Raw genomic sequence first — 19,117 nt, 5'->3', positions numbered from 1 at the left:
CCGGGGGTGGGGTAAGAAAAAACGGGGGGGGGGGCAAAATTGTTTTTGCTTGGGGCGGCAAAAATCCTAGAGCCGACCCTGGCTGAGCGGCCCTGCACTGGTACCGCAGGGGTTAACCCTTCCTTCCTAGCAGAGGAAGCCATGCCCCGGAAGCTCTGCTGGCCATGCTCCAACTGGAGAAGAGGTATAAAAGCATGCAGAGCTGCTTGGACAGGGCTAACCGCCGGAGGGAAAGGAGGTACACCGCCAACTCCTGAGGAGGGACAGATGGCACACCAGGATCCAGAGGCCAGCCAAGCCGGGATGCACCCTGACGTCCAGACGGAGTACATCGCAGGAGAACAGACTGGAGGACCCCCCTGAGCGGAGAACCGTGCATTTATGGTAGGAAGTGACCCAGAGGAACTTTAGAGGCAGACCGCGTTACAGCCACACCTACGCTTAGCGTGTTATGGGCGGATCCCCACTGAGCTGGTGGCAAGGGGAATTTGCCACTACCAGGGCCCTGGGTGGGGACCCAGTGGAGAGGGCAGGCCCGGGTCCCCCTACCATCTCCTCCTCCCTCCCCCCGCAAGCACCCCGGGAATCCTATGGACTCGGGCCAATAGGCCACACTATCCTGCCTGAAAGGGAGATTACATGGACGCTGGCCATTGGGCCACACTGCCCTGATACTTGGAGCGAGTTGCAAGGACTCCAGCTGCTTGGCCACACGACCCAACTTGTGAGGGGGATTGCATGGACTCTGGCCATTAGGCCTCACTGCTCCAATGTGGTGAGCAATTTATATGGACCCTAGCCATTGGGCCACACTGCCCTGACACTCGGGGTGGCTTACTGGGACTCTGGCCGCTAGGCCGCACTACTCCGCCTGTGAAGGGAGAGTTATATGGACTCTGGCCATTGGGCCATTCCACCCTGACTCTTGGGGCGAGATACATGGATGCTGGACACTAGGCCGCACTACCCTGCCTGCAGGGGGAAGGAGGGGATTTATGGACTCTGATCATTGGTCCGTACTGCTCCAACGCTGGCAGCGATTTACAAGGACTGTAGCTGTTAGGGCCCACTATCTCGGGCCATTAGGCCGCATCAGGCTGCCCACAGAGAGGCGAGCATGAGAACTTGAGAGTGGCGAGGTTCCGACACCCATTCCACCCCTGCCACAAAGAGCGGTGCGGTGCCAGGCCCGCCACACACAGGCATAGGTGACCGAGCACTAGATATTCTGGCCTTGATCCTCAGGTCCTGTCAACTACCCCTTAGCACAGGACCTAAGTGAGTGGCTGTGTCACAGTTACATTCCCCTTATACATGGGCCAGGTGCCCATTTCTCTTCCAGAACTCTAAGTACCTTTCCCAGACCTGAGGAAAAGCTCTGTGTAAACTCGAAAGCTTGTCTCTCTAACTCACAGAAGTTTGTCCAATAAAAGATATTACCTCACCCACCTTGTCTCTCTAAGATCCTGGGACCAATCTGGCTACAATTACACTGATAAGCACAATTTAGAGCAGACTCAAAACTACTCTATCTTTTGTTGGTCGTAGAAGAGGGTGAATAAATGATTTTTTTTAGTTCACTAGCAATAGCAAAAATTGAAAAACTTCATTTTGGGTCAAACAAAAAGTTTTGTTTAACCTGAAAAGATTTTTTTGTTTTTTAGTTTAAGACATTTTTTTAAAGCTAAAATAAGAGTGAAGCAAGATTTGAAACCAAAAGTTATTTCAAATAAAAAAAATATCAAATTTTCAGAATAAAACAAAGTCTAAATATTAATAAAACTAAGTTTCTTTTCTAACCAAAACAATTTGGTAAAATCAACACAAATTTGCTAAGTGTTTAAATTGACCTGAATCTTCATTTGTCGGTGAAAAAAAGTGTTGTCTGAAAAATGTTGCGCTGCTCAAAAGTAATGGTGCCTGGGGGCTGTTATGCCAGCCAGGGATAACAGCAGCAAAGTGTATTCAAGTCACTCCCTCCCGTAATCCCAACACATCACTGGCAAACCCTGAACACATCTGTTATGCTGAGGCGCATGAGATGGGCATAAGACAAGGTGATGTAACTGGTTCAGTTGCTCCTCAGCTGGCTGAAAAAGGAAGATTTACCAGAGTAGAGCAAAGAGGGCATACTAGGTTTTGAGGATCTGGCCTTCTGTAAGGAGGAACTAACATTTATGGATGATCCAGTCTTTAAAGTGAAAAGTATGGGGTTTCCAGAGATCAGAAATTGCAAAAAGTTTTTTCAAGCACATGGAGACATAGGAAATATAAGCACAGGATCAGAGATTTGTGGGTTTGACCAGACACAATAGGATCTTGATTTTCAAAAGTGTTGTGAAATCTCATCTCCAGTTGAAGTCACTGGAAACTATAGGTGTTTAATCTAATTTAGCATTATTCCTGTAAAGCATAAATCACATTGGATTACATAGGGCCAGATTCTGGTACCCTTACCAATAGTGTTATCTGAAAGAAAAAGGACAGAGAACATCTAAAAATCCAACAAGCTAAAAGTTGTCACAGTTCTAACACAGAAGCACCTGCCTTTTGGCAGGTCCTCCTCACAAACAGAACACTAAGTCCCATCCCCCCATCCTCTCTCTGAAACCACACGCACCTATAACCCAGTCAGTGAAGGACAGGGAAGCCTATTACATCCATTGAAATCAATGGCACTACTTCCAGACTAAGGTGTTCTTCAATATGAATAAGGGATCAAAATATGGCCCAGAGGTTAGCAGGCTGTCATATGATACAAATGGGATGGCCCAGTCTAAATATGATCACTCAATATAATATTGCATAAAATCGAAGACAGTATCAATACTGTTATGAATACCTGTTCCAAAAAGGGGACTTGAAAAAAAGAAAAAAAAATCATCAAAATTTTGCTAGGAAGTGAGGGGTTTTTTGGGGGGGTGGGCGGTGGGGTGTTAGCTTTAGAGCCACTGAAAGTGAGTAATTTATTTGCATTATACATTTCGAGAGCGTGAATCCTTAGATAGTTCATGTTCTGCAAATTTCCACCACCTTTCACACTGCAGCTGTTTTTAGTTTTCACTGCAGAGTTTTAAATAATTCAGTGAGTTCTTGAGAAGCAGGGAATGTTTTGCATAATTTTGAAGGTTTATTATTATTTGCTCAAAATGCTGCTGATATCAACAGGACTAGCTCTATGGGAGTTATAAAGATGCCCTGTGAATAGAAATTCAAAACAAATTCATAAAGATAAATGGGAGGGGAAGGAAGAGAAGAGAAAAGCATCACAGTGTCAACATATTTTGAAGCTAAAGTACAAAGGTTCTGAAAGTGATGATCAAGATGTAGAAGATTAGTTATTGTTTTACATGTGTTGCCTTTGAATACTTGAAAGGATAATATTCCCCTTTAATCATCCTACAAGCCACATCATCAGTTTCCAGCTTGAGTTCTCAACCATTTTAATTCTTGGGTGTTAATTCATTAATTCAACCCTGCCACTCTCTCCGCCTATTGAAACCAAAAGGAAATCACTAAAATTACATACCTACCTACACCCCCCCACTCCGAGTGCCAACATAAAAATACCATATTTAGAAAACTCTGCTCTATCGGTGTTACTAAAAGAAAGGATGGGATATTAGCTTCCAAATTGGAGATTAGACAGAGCTAGGCATACGCAGATTAAGCAATTGCTTAGGGCCCCAAGCAGCTTAAAGGGACCCCTTATTTGCTTTTTTAGTATGTGTTGTGTGTGTGTGTGCCGCCCCAAAATATTCCTGCTTGGGGCCCCCCAATAGGCTAGCACCGCCTCTGCTGGAGATTATGTTTTAGACCTGATCCTGAGGACTTTTGTCAAAATAGCTTTTAAAACAAGAGGGTTATAACTCCTAAAAACACTTATTTTTATTAGCCAAGGATAGATTTAGTGAAATTTTAAGGATGTGAACCCCAACACAGGATGTTTTTCAATCCATGGTCTTCAGACATTGTAGAAGTCAAATACCATCATCTTCGCAAGTATCAATTAAATCATTGATTCCTACAGAGTTAGTACGAGAATCATCTCAACAAATTCTTGCAGAGACTGATGCTTTGCAGGCCTCAATGACCTCTTTAGAAGGTAAATTTGAGGCACTGACTCTTCAGATCAATAGTTTAGATAGGAGAATGAACAGTACTGAACACTTTATTTACCTCCTTGTTTCCATGCACAAACACTGCAATAAAGTAATATGTCAAAACCCTTTCTGGCCTTTGATTTGATTAGCTTCAAATCCAGTACAAACCTTCTCCCTAGGCTGTGGTTCCTGGGGGGAGAGGGGGTTCATCTCAGAAGACTGCTCAGGTGAAGGCCCTAGAGGTTCCCTCTCTCTCTCTCTCACACACACACACACACACACACACACACACACACACAAAAGGCATTCTTGTGAGGTCATCAGACAAAGGACCTAATAAGAGAAGTCATTCCTCCTCCTCCTCTATTTAGTAGTGAGTGCAACATTTGCTTTGAGGAAGCATGCCCTCACCAGAAGAACCAGCAACAACAGCCAGGGGAGAAGATGGTAGGGCACACATGCTAGATCACTGATTGCAGTTATCCTGGATAACTGTTGATAGTGGGGAGTTCTGCACAATTTAAATTGGGGGTGGGGGGAGGGACATGATCACCCCATGCATCGCCTCTGGATCTAGAGCAGAGGTTTTCAAACCCCCACGGGGGTCACGGAGGAACATTTTTTTTGGTGGGGGAACAGCAACGCCAGGAAGCTAAGGAAGGGAGCACCACCTCCAACACCTGACTCACCTCAGCAGGCCACCCAGCTTGTCTGGGTTGGGGAGGGCGGGGGCACAACCAAAAATTGTAATTCATACGTGAGTTGGGGGTGGATGTGGCGCTCCCTCCCTGGGCCCTGTTGTGTGGGGCTAGCCCGAGCCCCATCTCTGAGGTGAGTCAGAGGATGGATGCGACGGGCCAGCTTGAGCCCTGCTGAACATTCCTCAGGAAGCTCGCCCCACCAGTCTGAAAACCTTTGGATAGAAGTGTTGCTAAATGGAAGGCAGAAATCTTGGGGAGGGAAGTGACCCCACATGTCCCCCCCGTCACATCACTTCTGCCTGCTTGAAGTATCGAAGTTTTAAAGCAACTGGGTCTAACAACTATTCTGCTTCACTGAAGACTTCTAGGACTTCACCACCACTCTGAGAGTAGACAGTGGGTCAATTCAGGTGGACTGTAGGGTCCAGATGATTGCGGTCCTTGGCAGGGAAGAACTCACTGCCATGGAGATTTTTCTTCTTCTTGGGTAAGAGTTGACAGTCACACTCTCCCAGAAGGTGCCGTCTCCTCTGACAGTGGAAGCCTGTGTCACACTGGTCATAATAACCATTGTGTGATGTACATACAGAAGATGGGTCTAAATACTAAAACTTATGATCTCGAGGTCTGTGAGCAAATCACCGATAAATGAACCATATACCCCTGACAGGCTGTGGAGAAGAGACACTTATCTCACTCTGGCAAGTTGTGCAAATCTAGTATTGTATGGTTCAGGAAAGACATGCATTTACAGTCTAAGTAAAATGCTAATCAATAGATTCTGGGGGCTGGCCATAGGTGCTGGAACTAGGGGTGCTGCAGCATCCCCTGGCTTGAAATAGTTTCCATTATATCCAGGGTTTACGGTTTGGTTCAATGGCTCTCAGCACCCCCACTATACACATTGTTTCAGCCCCTGGGGGCTGATGGAAAAAACTCCCCCAAAACAGCAGGGGATCGTGCAGTTTAAATGGAAGACAATTAACTTTTGAAACTGGAGTGCAGATATTCCTTCAATCTATGAGGACAAGGAAAACTGGCTGAAAATTACTTGAATCTCTTTGGCATAAAAAGCAACAGAGAGTCCTGTGGCACCTTTAAGACTAACAGATGTATAGGAGCATAAGCTTTCGTGGGTGAATACCCACTTCGTCAGTTGTCACCCACGAAAGCTTATGCTCCAATACATCTGTTAGTCTTAAAGGTGCCACAGGACTCTCTGTTGCTTTTTACAGATCCAGACTAACACGGCTACCCCTCTGATCTTTGGCGTAGTTATCCACTTCCGCGAGAAGCAGTAGCTATGTCAATGGGAGAAGCTCTCCCATCAACATAGTACTGTCTACACCAGGGATTAAATGGGTATAACTATTTCGCTTAGGGATTCGGGTTTTTCAAACCCCTGAGTGACACAGTTATACTGATTTAAAATCTGTAGCGTAGACCTGGCATGAAATTACTCTTACAAGATGGTGTGTACTATTCCTTTGGGAATAGCAAATGAGAGTTCTGAGAGTGTTCAGTGGACAAGGGTCTGAGAACTGCAGAGGGACAGTCAGAGGTCTTTGGGGTTGTGCCTGTTGCTAACAGAGAGTGAAGCTTGAAGGGCAGTTCTTGTGTGACCAGAGGCTTGTGGTTGCAGGGAGGTAATACACACCAGGTACTGACAAGACTTCCTCATAAGAACATAAGAACGGCCGTACTGGATCAGACCAAAGGTCCATTCAGCCCAGTATCCTGTCTACTGACAGTGGCCAATGCCAGATGTCCCAGAGGGAGTGAACCTAACAGGTAATGATCAAATGATCTCTCTCCTGCCATCCATCTCCACCTTCTGACAGTGTCTAGGGACACCATTCCTTACCCATCGTGGCTAATAGCCATTAATGGACTTAACCTCCATGAATTTATCCAGTTCTCTTTTAAATGCTGTTATAGTCCTAGCCTTCACAACCTCCTCAGGTAAGGAGTTCCACAAGTTGACTGTGCGCTGTGTGAAGAACTTCCTTTTATTTGTTTTAAACCTGCTGCCTATTAATTTTATTTGGTGGCCCCTAGTTCTTATATTATGGGAATAAGTAAATAACTTTTCCTATCTACTTTCTCCACATCACTCATAATTTTATATACCTCTATCATATCCCCCCTTAGTCTCCTCGTTTCCAAGCTGAAAAGTCCTAGCCTCTTTAATCTCTCCTCATATGGGACCCTTTCCAAGCCCCTAATCATTTTAGTTGCCCTTTTCTGAACCTTTTCTAGTGCCAGTATATCTTTTTTGAGATGAGGAGACCACATCTGAACACAGTATTCAAGATGTGGGCATACCATCAATTTATATAAGGGCAATAATATATTCTCCATCTTATTCTCTATCCTCTTTTTAATGATTCCTAACATCCTGTTTGCTTTTTTGAGCGCCTCTGCACACTGCGTGGACATCTTCAGAAAACTAGCCATGATGACTCCAAGATCTTTTTCCTGCTTTGTCGTAGCATGAGATTCCTCATGCTAAGGACAGGTGGTGAAGAGTTGCCTCATAACCCAGGACACCCTGAAGAGCATCACAGTGACATCAATTTAAAGGGGCTCTAAACTGGGACTTATAAAGAGGTTGGTGACATAGTTGCCTCTGGAGAGGAGAGCAATGGTGTCATGGACCCAGACACGGACAGTCAGACATAGTGGTCAGAGCAGGAGTTTGGAAACAGAGCCAGGGGCAAAAGCCAAGGATGGGGCATAGAAGCAGAGGTCTGGAGAAAGGTAGGGGTCAAGCAAGAAGGATTCAATGTAGCAACCAGCCAGGAATTCACCTACTTGCTCAGTCAACTTCTTGTGCCTCCTTCTAACTTAAATTGTCGGAGAGGCCAAACATCTCCTCCAATCAGGAGTTTTGTGGGTAATTCCACTAGTGAATTAAGATACACCAGTTCAAGCTCCCTGCTAGTGACAGTGAGCTGATGGGTGATGGCTGTGGTCTGAGGATTACCTCAGAACCTAGAGACCTGAGTACAAAACCCACAATCCCTCACAACTAGTCCTTTAGATCATCATCCCTGATGAGTCTGTGGGGTCCAGAGAGCAGGGAGAAGAGTTCACCATACATATCTCTAAGCTCTCTCCCCTGAGGGGAGTTTTAAAAAGAAATTCCAGGAGGTAGGTGGTTGTTAAAGGCATGCCCTTCAGCTGTTTTCCTCCTCCTTTGGAGGGTATGCCATTAACCTAAGGCAAGAAACTGTTCCTTATTATATAAAGTTGTGTGGTATAGCATGTTTGTTTACTTTTTTCAGATTCAGCCATTTGTATCTCTTAATGAGCAAAAAAGGAAGACAATCTCAGTTGAAAAGTTATGTGTTTGCCTCCATTCTTTCTGCTACCAGAAATGCTGCAAGCTGCACTTTGATATAATAAAGATCAATATGACTGTATTACAACATTTGAATCTGGGGAACAAACAGCATTAGGTTAAATGATAATCTTATTACCTCTGTAGAAAGCATCAATAAATGGGAGCCTTTCTTGCTCAGAAAGGCAAAAAAAACCAACCAATCAACCAACAAACAAAAAAACAAAAAAACAAAAAACAAAACAGATTGCCAGTTAAAAACACTGCATCTTTAACACAAATGAAAGATCAATATTCTTTTCAAATGCACAACAGGCAACTGCCATCAGCAAACTTAATTACTACAGCAACAATGCTATCTCAGTGGGAGTATTTGCAGGTACTTCTGGTTCTTTTCTGTTAAAGATACACATTCTAGTGCTGAGTCTATTCAGGAAACAGTGGCAATCTGGCTCAAATATTACATTTCTTTATCCATTAATATTATCAATCCTGATTTTTCTTTACCTCTGTTTTACCTCTGACAATATCCTTACAAGAATCTTCCAACCTTAAAATCACAATTCAAAATATACATCATAAATGTACAGTGATTATAATGCCACCTAATTTTCCTCTTGTTTATTTTTCCTTTACTTTTATTTTAAGTCATGGGAGTGACTTCAAAATATATACATACTTTTTCAAGCAGTTTTCTTGTTGAAATGAATACTGCTGACAAGACGACAATGGAAGCTTTTGAGATTTGGTGCTGGCAAAGACTTGTTTATTTCCTGGCTAGAAATGACAACGAATGCTTATGTTAGAAATGCTATTGGCGAGAAGCTATCTGAAATCAACAAGTGAACACATGTGTACTTTGGTTACATCTGTCATAGAGAGGGAAATAACTTCAAGAAAGTTATCCTGGAAGGAATGGTGGCAGGTCATCGTAGCAGAGGATGACCAGCGAGGAGACGGATAGATGCTGTGTGGTGGATGGCTGGGAGGTCAGCTGTTGAGTGCTCGAAGTGAGCAATGGATTGAGAAGGCTTCTGAAAATTCTGCTATGATGTCACCAATATTCAGACATGAATAAATGAATTTTACTTATTTACTTGTTGCAACAAGTTTCTGATTAGGAGACAAGAGGCTAAGATTTGTCAAGAGTGACTTCTGATGTTGGGTGCCCAACCTGGGACACCTTAATAAGGTCCTGATTTTCAGAAGTCAGGGGCTTAACTCTTACTGAAAATCTGGCCTCTTTAAAGCATCCCAAACTGGACACCCCAAATCATTAGTTGCTTTTGAAAATTTTGGCCTGAAGCCTTCTTCTTGCCACAGTAGTTCTATAGTACAGGCAACAGCTCTTCAAGATTTTCTACATATGCTAGCAATACGCTTCAGCTGTTACTAGGACCAATCACTTCCGAGGAAGAAAAGGTAATTCACTGTTCATGTCCATTCATGCCATAGCCTCTTTGCTGAATGAGCCAAAAGGGGTGCCTCTAATTGTGGTGTAGGTACTTTACATACAGACTATTGTTATGTAAATCACATGCAGGGAGCTAGGACTAGAATCCTGATCTTTGAGCTTCAAAAAGACAGTTCTCTCTTAGCTAAAACAGTTCTTTAGTTCAGATATCTCTATCAGTAGGCCCCTTATTGTCAGTGAACCACTGGAAGGTGACGTTACACACACCCACACCTACCTACTCTGTATTACAACTTGGTCATGAGAAACCTGTGATGTGACTAAGTGGACAAAGCCCAGTGACTCCTTTCTTGTAAGGCCGAGGAGAAACATCATATATTCTTTTGGGGCACTATCAACATGAACCAGTGACTGGGGTTGGGGTGGTAAAAGAATTTATATCCGCTCAGTATCCTGATCCAGTCCTTATGTTTTGGGCATTTAATTTCTTTTTGTTAGTACTTTGTTATATTAAATTATTGTGATTGTTAAAGAACACACTCACATGCTTTAAACATATAAAAACACTAATGCCCAAAAGAAATACAAGAACATAGAGTAAATTGTGATTGGCTTTGAGCAGGTCTGTAAAAGGAAGAGCCTATGTAAAGAGCTACTGAATCCTCCTAGCACAAGGACAGAGCACAACAACATTCTCTTAGAGCTTAGTCTCATCAGAAGCAAGTCATCTGGAAAACAGTGGGGAGAAGGTGAGGCCATCCCCCTTCCTCAACCCCAGAAGCAGCCCGCTGAACAGGGCCAGTGCATCAATCTGTACCACTCTCATGCACTATGGTAGAGCCCTGCAGCTCCACGGATATCTGCTTTATAGCTGTGGATATCCGCATTTGCAGATATCAGTTTTATATCCGTGCAGGGCTCTATTAATGAAAAGTGAGTTTCAGATTCAAAAATGGGAAGACTTCCCCTTGGAAACTGGAGGCTATTTGCTTCTCTCGCTGATTTTATTAATAGTTTAATATTGAAGAACTTTCATTGAAATCCTCCATTAATGTACTTTCAGTAGAACTATGCCAGTTTCCACTAGCTGAGAATCTGGCCCACGTACTTCCCTGAGAGAAATAATAGAACTTCCAGGAATTCAATCCTAAACTCCTCATCCCAGAGTATGTAAATAAAATAAAGAAAATAAATATATGGAGATATACCTATCTCATAGAACTGGAAGGGACCTTGAAAGGTCATTGAGTCCAGTTCCCTGCCTTCACTAGCAGGACCAAGTACTGTCCCTGACAATTTATTTTTTTGGAGGGGGGAGGGGGTGGACGGTTGTCTGGAAAACTGTTCAAATCGGTGTTGAAGGAGACTAGATTTTTACCTGCAAGTAGACACATGGATGGATTTGGTTTTCTGAGGAGATTTGCTTTGAGTTTTCTGATGATGGCTGAACTATATTTAACCTGTTTACAACCAGAGATTCAGAAAAGTAGATTCAGAAAAGCCAGCCATTATCTTTGTTATTTTAGCACAAGGATTGAGCCTATAGATTATATGCAGGGATAATGCTCAGTGAAATATGCAAGGTATCATTAGTACTTATAGCGTCTCCATATATTTGTCTAGTTTAAAACTTGATTCATTCTTGAATCCTTATGTTTTTTGCTGGTGTTAAAACTACACTTCTTGAGCATTAAGACTGAGTTATTGGTGAGCAAAACAAAACAAAATGGCTGAAGAAAAACCCTCCAAATTTGGGGTTGAATTGTACCAAGAGGCACTGGGAATGGTGTAGAAATGCACTACCCCAGTGGAAATGGCAGGATACATTTTGAGTATTCATTCTTCTCACAACCTAATCCTTTCCTGTGTGCTATATTCCCAAGAACTGCATTCATCTCGATGTGTCAACATCAAAGGCTAGCCTAGCTAGTGCCTCTCAAAACACACCTTTGATTAAACTCATGCATATCTGTGTGCGGACAAGGCCTTATATGCTAAAATGCACAGAACCAATCTCCTTTTCTCCTGATTGTTTTCTTTTAAAACATACCCCAAACAAATTAAGGCCTTGATTTAGGAAAGCATCCCTATTAAAGACAATATTTAAGCATGTGATTAAGTCCCAATGAAACAGGTGCGATTACAGATGTGCCTACATGCCATCCTAATGAAGGCCTAAATGCAAGAGAGACCTGTGTACATGGACTAGTCAGGTTACATACTGAACAAGAAAAGTCAGCGTTTTCAGTATTGCCAGTCCCAAGCATTCAAAAAAAGTCATGCATCATTACCACCCCCCGCACCTTCTCCTCTACCCCCTCCAAAATAAATAAATAAATAAATAAATAATAATTAATTAATAATAATCAGGAGATTGTTTTAAAAACTAATAATTTTGGATCCTCCCTCCCAGTCTTCTGGTTTTGTAGCCTTTATCATGCACTCAATTCATATTGTCAAGCTTTTCTCTACAACCATGAGCGCTTGAAACTTAATTACAAAAAAAACCCTGAGCTTCTAATGACATAGGCTTCTCCGTGCTATGGTAATACAAATAATATTGCGGTCTCTTGATTCCAAGACTGGGGGTTTAAGAAACACACCAGATATGAGAGTTGCAATAAAATCAGAAGCGCTAGCAAGTCTAGGGTTCACAGAGTTAAGATTTACTCATTCACTTTATACAAGTTAGTATTTTTCATTACTAACATTAATTCCCACCTACATATACATGATCTGGATTAGTTAGTTTTATTATGCATTATTGCATTCCCTGTGTTTCAATTTGTCAACCATTAATTTTCATAGTCTTGTTGGTTCTTTTTTGTTTTATATTAAAATGCATTGTTTTTGATCTCAAAGACTGCTGCATTTTTGTCTCTCTCTCCATCTGATCTAAAAATGTACTTATATTGAAAGTACCAATCAGTTTCAAAAGGAAATTTGACTTTAGATTGGTCTAGTTTCTTACATTCAAATCAGGGATTATCCTCACACCAATTTTGCTCATAAGAACAAATCCCTGGTTGGGACTTTAGGCACCGCTATTGCAGTGTCAAGTCGATGTGGATATGATACTGGTATATATATCGCTAAGTGTCTTGCAGTGTTCAATTTAGTTACACTGAAATATAATAAGCTTATTATGATGAATTCCTAGCAAAAATTAAACCTCCATTAAAGTCAGTAGGCCCATTATGTATACATTATTTGTATGAAGACCTACTTGGTTTGTTTCTGTTTTCATATATTGTATTTGGCATGACCCACTCTTCTCTGAACTTAGATTTGCAATAGTTCTTCCTGCAGGAAGAGAACATGCGATTTCTAGAACTGTGTGGTAGTTTGCTTTTGGAAAGCACCTGTGCCCCACCCTGCTAATATGTGGGTTGCCCTGAATACAGGATCAGATGGACTGAGTCCGACATCATGCACGTGGACTGGCTCATTAATATCCATGGTTTCAGTGAGAAAAATAATTTTGGACTTATTTAAAAGAAACAGAATCTTTGTTTAAATATGGATTTGAGATGAAGTGTGAATTGAGAGTCTTTGCCAATTGAAGGGTTACTGAAAAGGCACAAGTCCCCAGGTCAGAAGGGATCCTCCTGACATAACAATACTGCACCATCCTATTTAAAAAGAAACCAACACACACAACCTCCTCTCCCTCCCACCCCAAACCCTTCAATACCACAGTTCTGATTGAGTTATCTGTATGTCAAAGTTTAAGAAGGTTGATTTTATTATTATTATTATTTTTTTTTTTGCAACATCCATGTCAAGCTTTAAATAAAGCGGTATGGAAATTGCCTTAGCTGTCCTCACATATATTACTTTGCTCCTGGCTGGAAACTGTTTAGAAGGGAAGAGAAGGGGCTGGTGCCAACTTGAATATGATTGCACAACAACATAGCTTCTGCAGCATATGTTTCTTCCCAGCTTGGAGGTGTTCATATAATGGGCCTCAATTTCTGACCATTTTAAGTTTGAAACCAGTGAGCGACAGGTTTCTAATTTAAGACCTACATGGGAGCAGATTCAGCTATCAATAGTTTAGCAAATTATATTTTAGTTCACATGTAATCCAGCTCGCTACTCTAGCCATCCACAATTTGTGATATGTGGGAGGAGGAAAGCTAGTAGGCAACATATACAAGACAACTCATGTTGGGTGTTTTCCTTTTATTCTTCCAATTTCACTCTCTATGTAAAATATGGGCGATTTCTCTCCCCCCCCCCCTTTTAAAACAGTCAACTCAAACCAAACAGGGTAAAGATGAGCAAAATTGCCAACTCTCAGAATATTTGGTGCTTTTCTCTAAGTCTCAGCTCTTGTAGTCATGTGATTAACCTATACAAATCTCAGTTTCCAGTAAGCAAAAGTTTCTAGCCTTCATGGTTGTGCAGAAAAGCTCGAAGCTCAAAAACCAGAAGAAACAAAGATATGTTTTTTTAAACTCATAACTGTTGGCCAATCTCATGATTTTTGAATGCTAGGTGTTGGCAGTACTGACACCGAGCTGTGAAGATCTTCTAATTACAGGCTATCCTTCTCCCTCTCCTCCCCAACATCTGATCTCACTTTCTTTCTCCCAACCTCATTCAAAAACTTACTGACTAGCTAAGGATAATACAGACAACACAAATGCTCAAGAAAGTACTATCAATCTGATCACATATTATTCTTATCCAGATTATGCACAAACTTTTCCATCTTCCTAAATGTACCTATCTTAATGCGAGTTTGTAGCTGGTGTCCAAGCAAAAATTTGCTTCCTTGATAATAATAATTCCCAAGTATCTAAAACTATTTGTCACTGTTTGAGAAAGTCATTTCCAGTCTTTATCAACCCAGCCCCTTTGGCTGCAAGTACTTCTGCCAGATTTACTTTGAGTCTACATAGATCACTAAAGAATGAGAGAATTCTCTAATATTATCATGAGCTCACAGGAGCTAGTAAAAATAATTACTTTAGAGGATGCCATTTCTGTGCTCAGTTGGTCCTTCTGGTGCACCTTGTTCATACCTGTCTCAGTGCTAGGTGTTACGGTTTAGCTGAACAACATAGGGAATAGTGAAGAACATAGTCTTTTAAAAATTGAACCTAGTGCTCACAATGGCTCTGGAGATTAAAGTCCTCTCTACAGCTAGGAGACAGGTAAAAGCAGCAAGCTCCCCACACATAGCCCCAACTTCACTTCTAGACCAGACATCCCAAATCCTGTTCTGAAGGGATCATGGAAAACAGTTTTCAATCCAGTCTCTCTGCCAGGAGCACCGCCAGCTTTTTTGCCGCCCTAGGCGCCCTGCCCCTGAAATACTACCGATGCCCGGGGTGACCGAAGATTCGGCCGCCGCGGTCACCGCCCCCCAAATGTTAGTACCCTAGGCGACTGCCTAGGTCGCCTAATGGGTTGCGCCAGCCCTGCTCTCTGCTGTAAATGCCAGTTATACAGGAACTGCATGTTGCAGAGTCAGATTCAGATCTTACATCGCAAGTTCACAAGAAATTCCAAAAAGTTTGGTTTCATTCTAATTTGGCACAAAACTCCAATTCATAGGAATTCTTTTCCCACAATTGTAAAGCCCCCATTTTGGACAACTCTAATAATGAGGCATAATTGTTCCGAGCTGAAACTAGACAAAATTAATTATGTGACCCTCCTTTAATTCTTTGTTGATTGCATCCCATATCAGTCTTTGCATGAGTTTGTCTGTGAACTGCGGCAGGCTAACCTGATGGTTACCAGGGTAATCTAGTCAAATATTGGCACCACATTAGCTTTCTTCCAGTCTTCTGGTAGCAAACCTTGGAACAGTGGGAAAGTTCCAAACAACATTAGTAGTTTAGAGACTTGTCCTTCCACAGTATATTTAGGTTCTAGATTTGCATCTTAGTGACCATGCTGTGTTTTGGATCAACCCCTTAATTAGCCTTAGTGCCACAGGCACATCTCCTGCAGTGTCTACACTGCACACCTTACAACGCGCAGCTGTGCCACTGCAGCTGTGCAATTTAAGGTGTGCTGTGTAGCCGCTCTTCATGCTGGGCGAGCGCTCTCCCAGTGAGAGATGAGGGGTGGTAGCTTTGTTGTCAGGAGCGCGGCTCCCTCCGCCGAAGCATTGTCCACACCGGTGCTTTTCGTCATTAAAACTTTTGTAATTCAGGAGGGTGTTTTTTCGCACCCCTGAATGACAAAAGGTTTAACGACGAAAGTGCCAGTGTAGACAAAGCCTAAGATGCTTACAAAGCTTGTTTTGCACGTGTTCTGATAATAGTTTCTCTGTATTCCAGTCACTGAAAGGTGCTCAGAAGCAAAGGCTATTTTACTTACTTAAAATAAACACTTCATTTTCAAATGGGTTTCCTAGTTTATTTGTGGTGCTTTTCAGTTTTGTCCACCTTCAGGTAATGGCCAATGCAAAGTGCTTGTTTACCTTTAAGAACAAGGATACCTGAGTTTCAAACTTTTTCACTGCTTTGCACGGCCAGTCACATAAAGGACATTAAGTAACTTTATTTTTTCTCTCTCCCTGGTAGTGTATCGATCACGGAAGATAACATCACTTGAAAAAAATCATTAAAAAAAGACTAGCTACAAAAAGAAATATATATCGTTCAAAGCTGTTTGTGCTTCTGGGAGCACACTTGAGTACCCATCTGCTCTTTCAGCTCTACTGAAAACCACAGAGCTCCTGTTCCTGATGCTTTTTAATATGATTCTTTTTCGCTTTGTAAAGTCAAATGTCATTTCTCATTTCCAGTGTGTTTTAGCATCGACTAGATTAGTTTTTCTTAATGGGGTTAGGTAGGAAGAGGTGGTGCTGGATCTGAAATACTTATATATCTAGGCTGTTCAGAATTATAAACATATTGTTACTTTTAGAAGCAACAAAAGGAAATGGTTTCATTAAATATTCACTGTGGATTCTTTTCAGAGCTGTGCAAATGATTAGGAAAAGAAATTCAAATCTTGCTGATACCAACCCTGTTTTGCTTCATTTTCACTACATATTATCATTATGCTATAACACAGCTGAACTAAGTATCCAACGCTATACCGATCATGACTTCAGAGTAGACAAAGACAAGTCCTGTACAGCACTGTGACAGCTGATTATGGCTAAACCCTGGTCACAGCAGGATTTATTATTAGTAGCTGACATGATATCAAACACAACTTGTTCTTGGCTACACTAGCCACGAGGTTCTGGTCAGCACTGTGTTAGCCAACTTCATTCTTCACAGTTGTATCCTAACAAAATGGAAAGCAGTAGTTAACACAAACTCATTTAGTTCACTGAAGTTAATCCTAAATCTCATGAATGAGCTGGATGGACCCTATACCATCCTTTCATCAGTCCTATGGAGCTCAGGGTGGAAAGATAAGATAGCCAGAGACCCCAAGTCAGGAAAACATCCCTAGTCAGAAAAAACCTTAAGAACATGGTAAGTCCCAGTGAAGTTAAGAACATGCTTAAGTGCTTTCCCAAATAAGGATACATTTAAGCATGTGCTTAACGTGCTTCCCTGAATCAGGGCCAGAGATTGTATTCCTTTTCCACATAACCTCCCTGCGGAACCCGCACTTTAAGAGGGACTGTTTGGGCAGCTGTTGGCTGTAGATGTCCATTGGAGTTGTGCTCCCAGAGCTTGGGTGTGTGTGTGGGGGTGGGGGGTGGGGGTGGGGAGGGGTGCATAATGCAGGTGCTCAAGATATGCGAAACAGACGGCTGCAGCCTTGTGTGCATTCTGAGGGCCTCTTAGGTAAACACTAGATACAAGATGAAACAAATGGAGGAAACCTCCTTTTAGAGGAACCTTGTGGCAGTTAGCTCCCTTTAAACATCCCCTTCCACAGAAAGTGAACAGGAATGGGGTTCAGACACCTGTTTTTAGAAGATTTTAGTCAACTGTGAAATGAACAGTTAAAAGAAGACACTGTACTCTGCCCCTGTAATCCAACAAATAGGGAAGTGGATCTTCATTTTGGGGTGGAAAAATACTACAAATACCTGACTCCGTTGGACACAGTTAAATGAGCAACTTGTATTATGGAGCTGTAGATTACACTATAATAGTATATGCCACAATGTTCATGAAACAACTGCTTAAGAAAACAGGAGTCTTTCAAGTGTACTCCATCTTTATGTTCTAAGAAGAGCATATATGCTATATATAACAACGTTCTCAGATCCTGGAGACTGGGTGATGGCACATTCCTTGATCCAGTTTGTAGGGGTCAATTTGCAGACAAAAATATATTTTCAAGAGACTTTCACCAATGTGGCAGGTGGACTTTTTCCAAACAGAAGTAGGTGAATTCATTGAATGACTTTTAGTAATATCAAGACCCCCATCTAATGAGCAGGCCAAGTTATTCTTCTTTCTAGCAAGAAAAATCCATTAACATATTGAAAATGAAATAGAGAAGTGAGAGAGGAGTAGAGAGTTCATGTTTTTTAAGTGAAGGGGGCTGAATCAAATTCATGAATAATTAGAAATACTACTGTGTGCTTGGTGAAATTTTCCCTTGAAATAAAGTAATTTTTTATAGAATATGCTTTTAGTTGTGCCTTAAATTTGTGCACCAATATAGGACCCATACATAGAAAGTATATTATATATATATTTATATACATACACAAAATTATGACACTTTCTGCAATTGCTTCATGCATCACATGTAAAAGTCAAAAAGCTTGCATCTGTTTAAAATTTGCTTTCCTAGCTATGATTAAATCATTCACTACCCAAAACAATGCCTAATAAATTTGACTTACAGACCTGTTTGAGATGCTAATGTAGAACATTGAGCAATCTGAGGAGTGGCTAGACTACAGGCAATAAATGCTCCCCTTACAAACATTAAGGAATTCAATGCTCTGCTAATGAGATCACCTCTATTATCTGTCAAACTAAGCTCCATTAGCTGTGCCATAATGCTGAAGATAATTAGTGCAGGCTTGTCAATTTGATTTTTGCTAACTTTATGGCCTTTTTATTTTATTCTTTATATTAGGATCCCTTTGGGAACCCATGGTTTGAATGTTTGCCAAGCAAAAAGCATTCATTCTGGACCAAACAAAACACTGTGTAATTAAGAGGTGTCATGCCATTTATTGTGTACCACGTGGCCCACCTTTGGCTATAAATGCAAAGATTTGTCAGATTCAATTTCTCTGCTGTAATTTCCTATCAGAGAAAATGTGATACAAGGCAGGGATCCAATTTCCCATTTCTATTTAGCATTTATATTGACAAAATTAATGATTTTATCATCATCTTTGGCTTGCTGCTAAATAGGAGACATATATATTCCCTCGTGGAATGGTAATATATAGATGCATTATAAAGTCATTGTCCCATGAGGAAAGGTACCTCATTTTATTAAACCCACTTTGAGGTCGCAAAGGTGAGTGATGGGAAAGGAATTCTGGAACATTCACAAAACAGACCCTGGAGAGCATTTCTAAAGAAGGGTGAAGATGTGCAGGTCCCTTGCATGTTTATCGTGACAGAGGATTCAGGAAGTCCCAGGCTGATGAACT

This window comes from Malaclemys terrapin, chromosome 1, assembly GCF_027887155.1.
Source record: "Malaclemys terrapin pileata isolate rMalTer1 chromosome 1, rMalTer1.hap1, whole genome shotgun sequence".
Lineage (NCBI taxonomy): Eukaryota > Metazoa > Chordata > Testudines > Emydidae > Malaclemys > Malaclemys terrapin.
The sequence above is the reverse complement of the archived record's forward strand: the minus strand, read 5'-3'. Positions refer to the sequence as shown.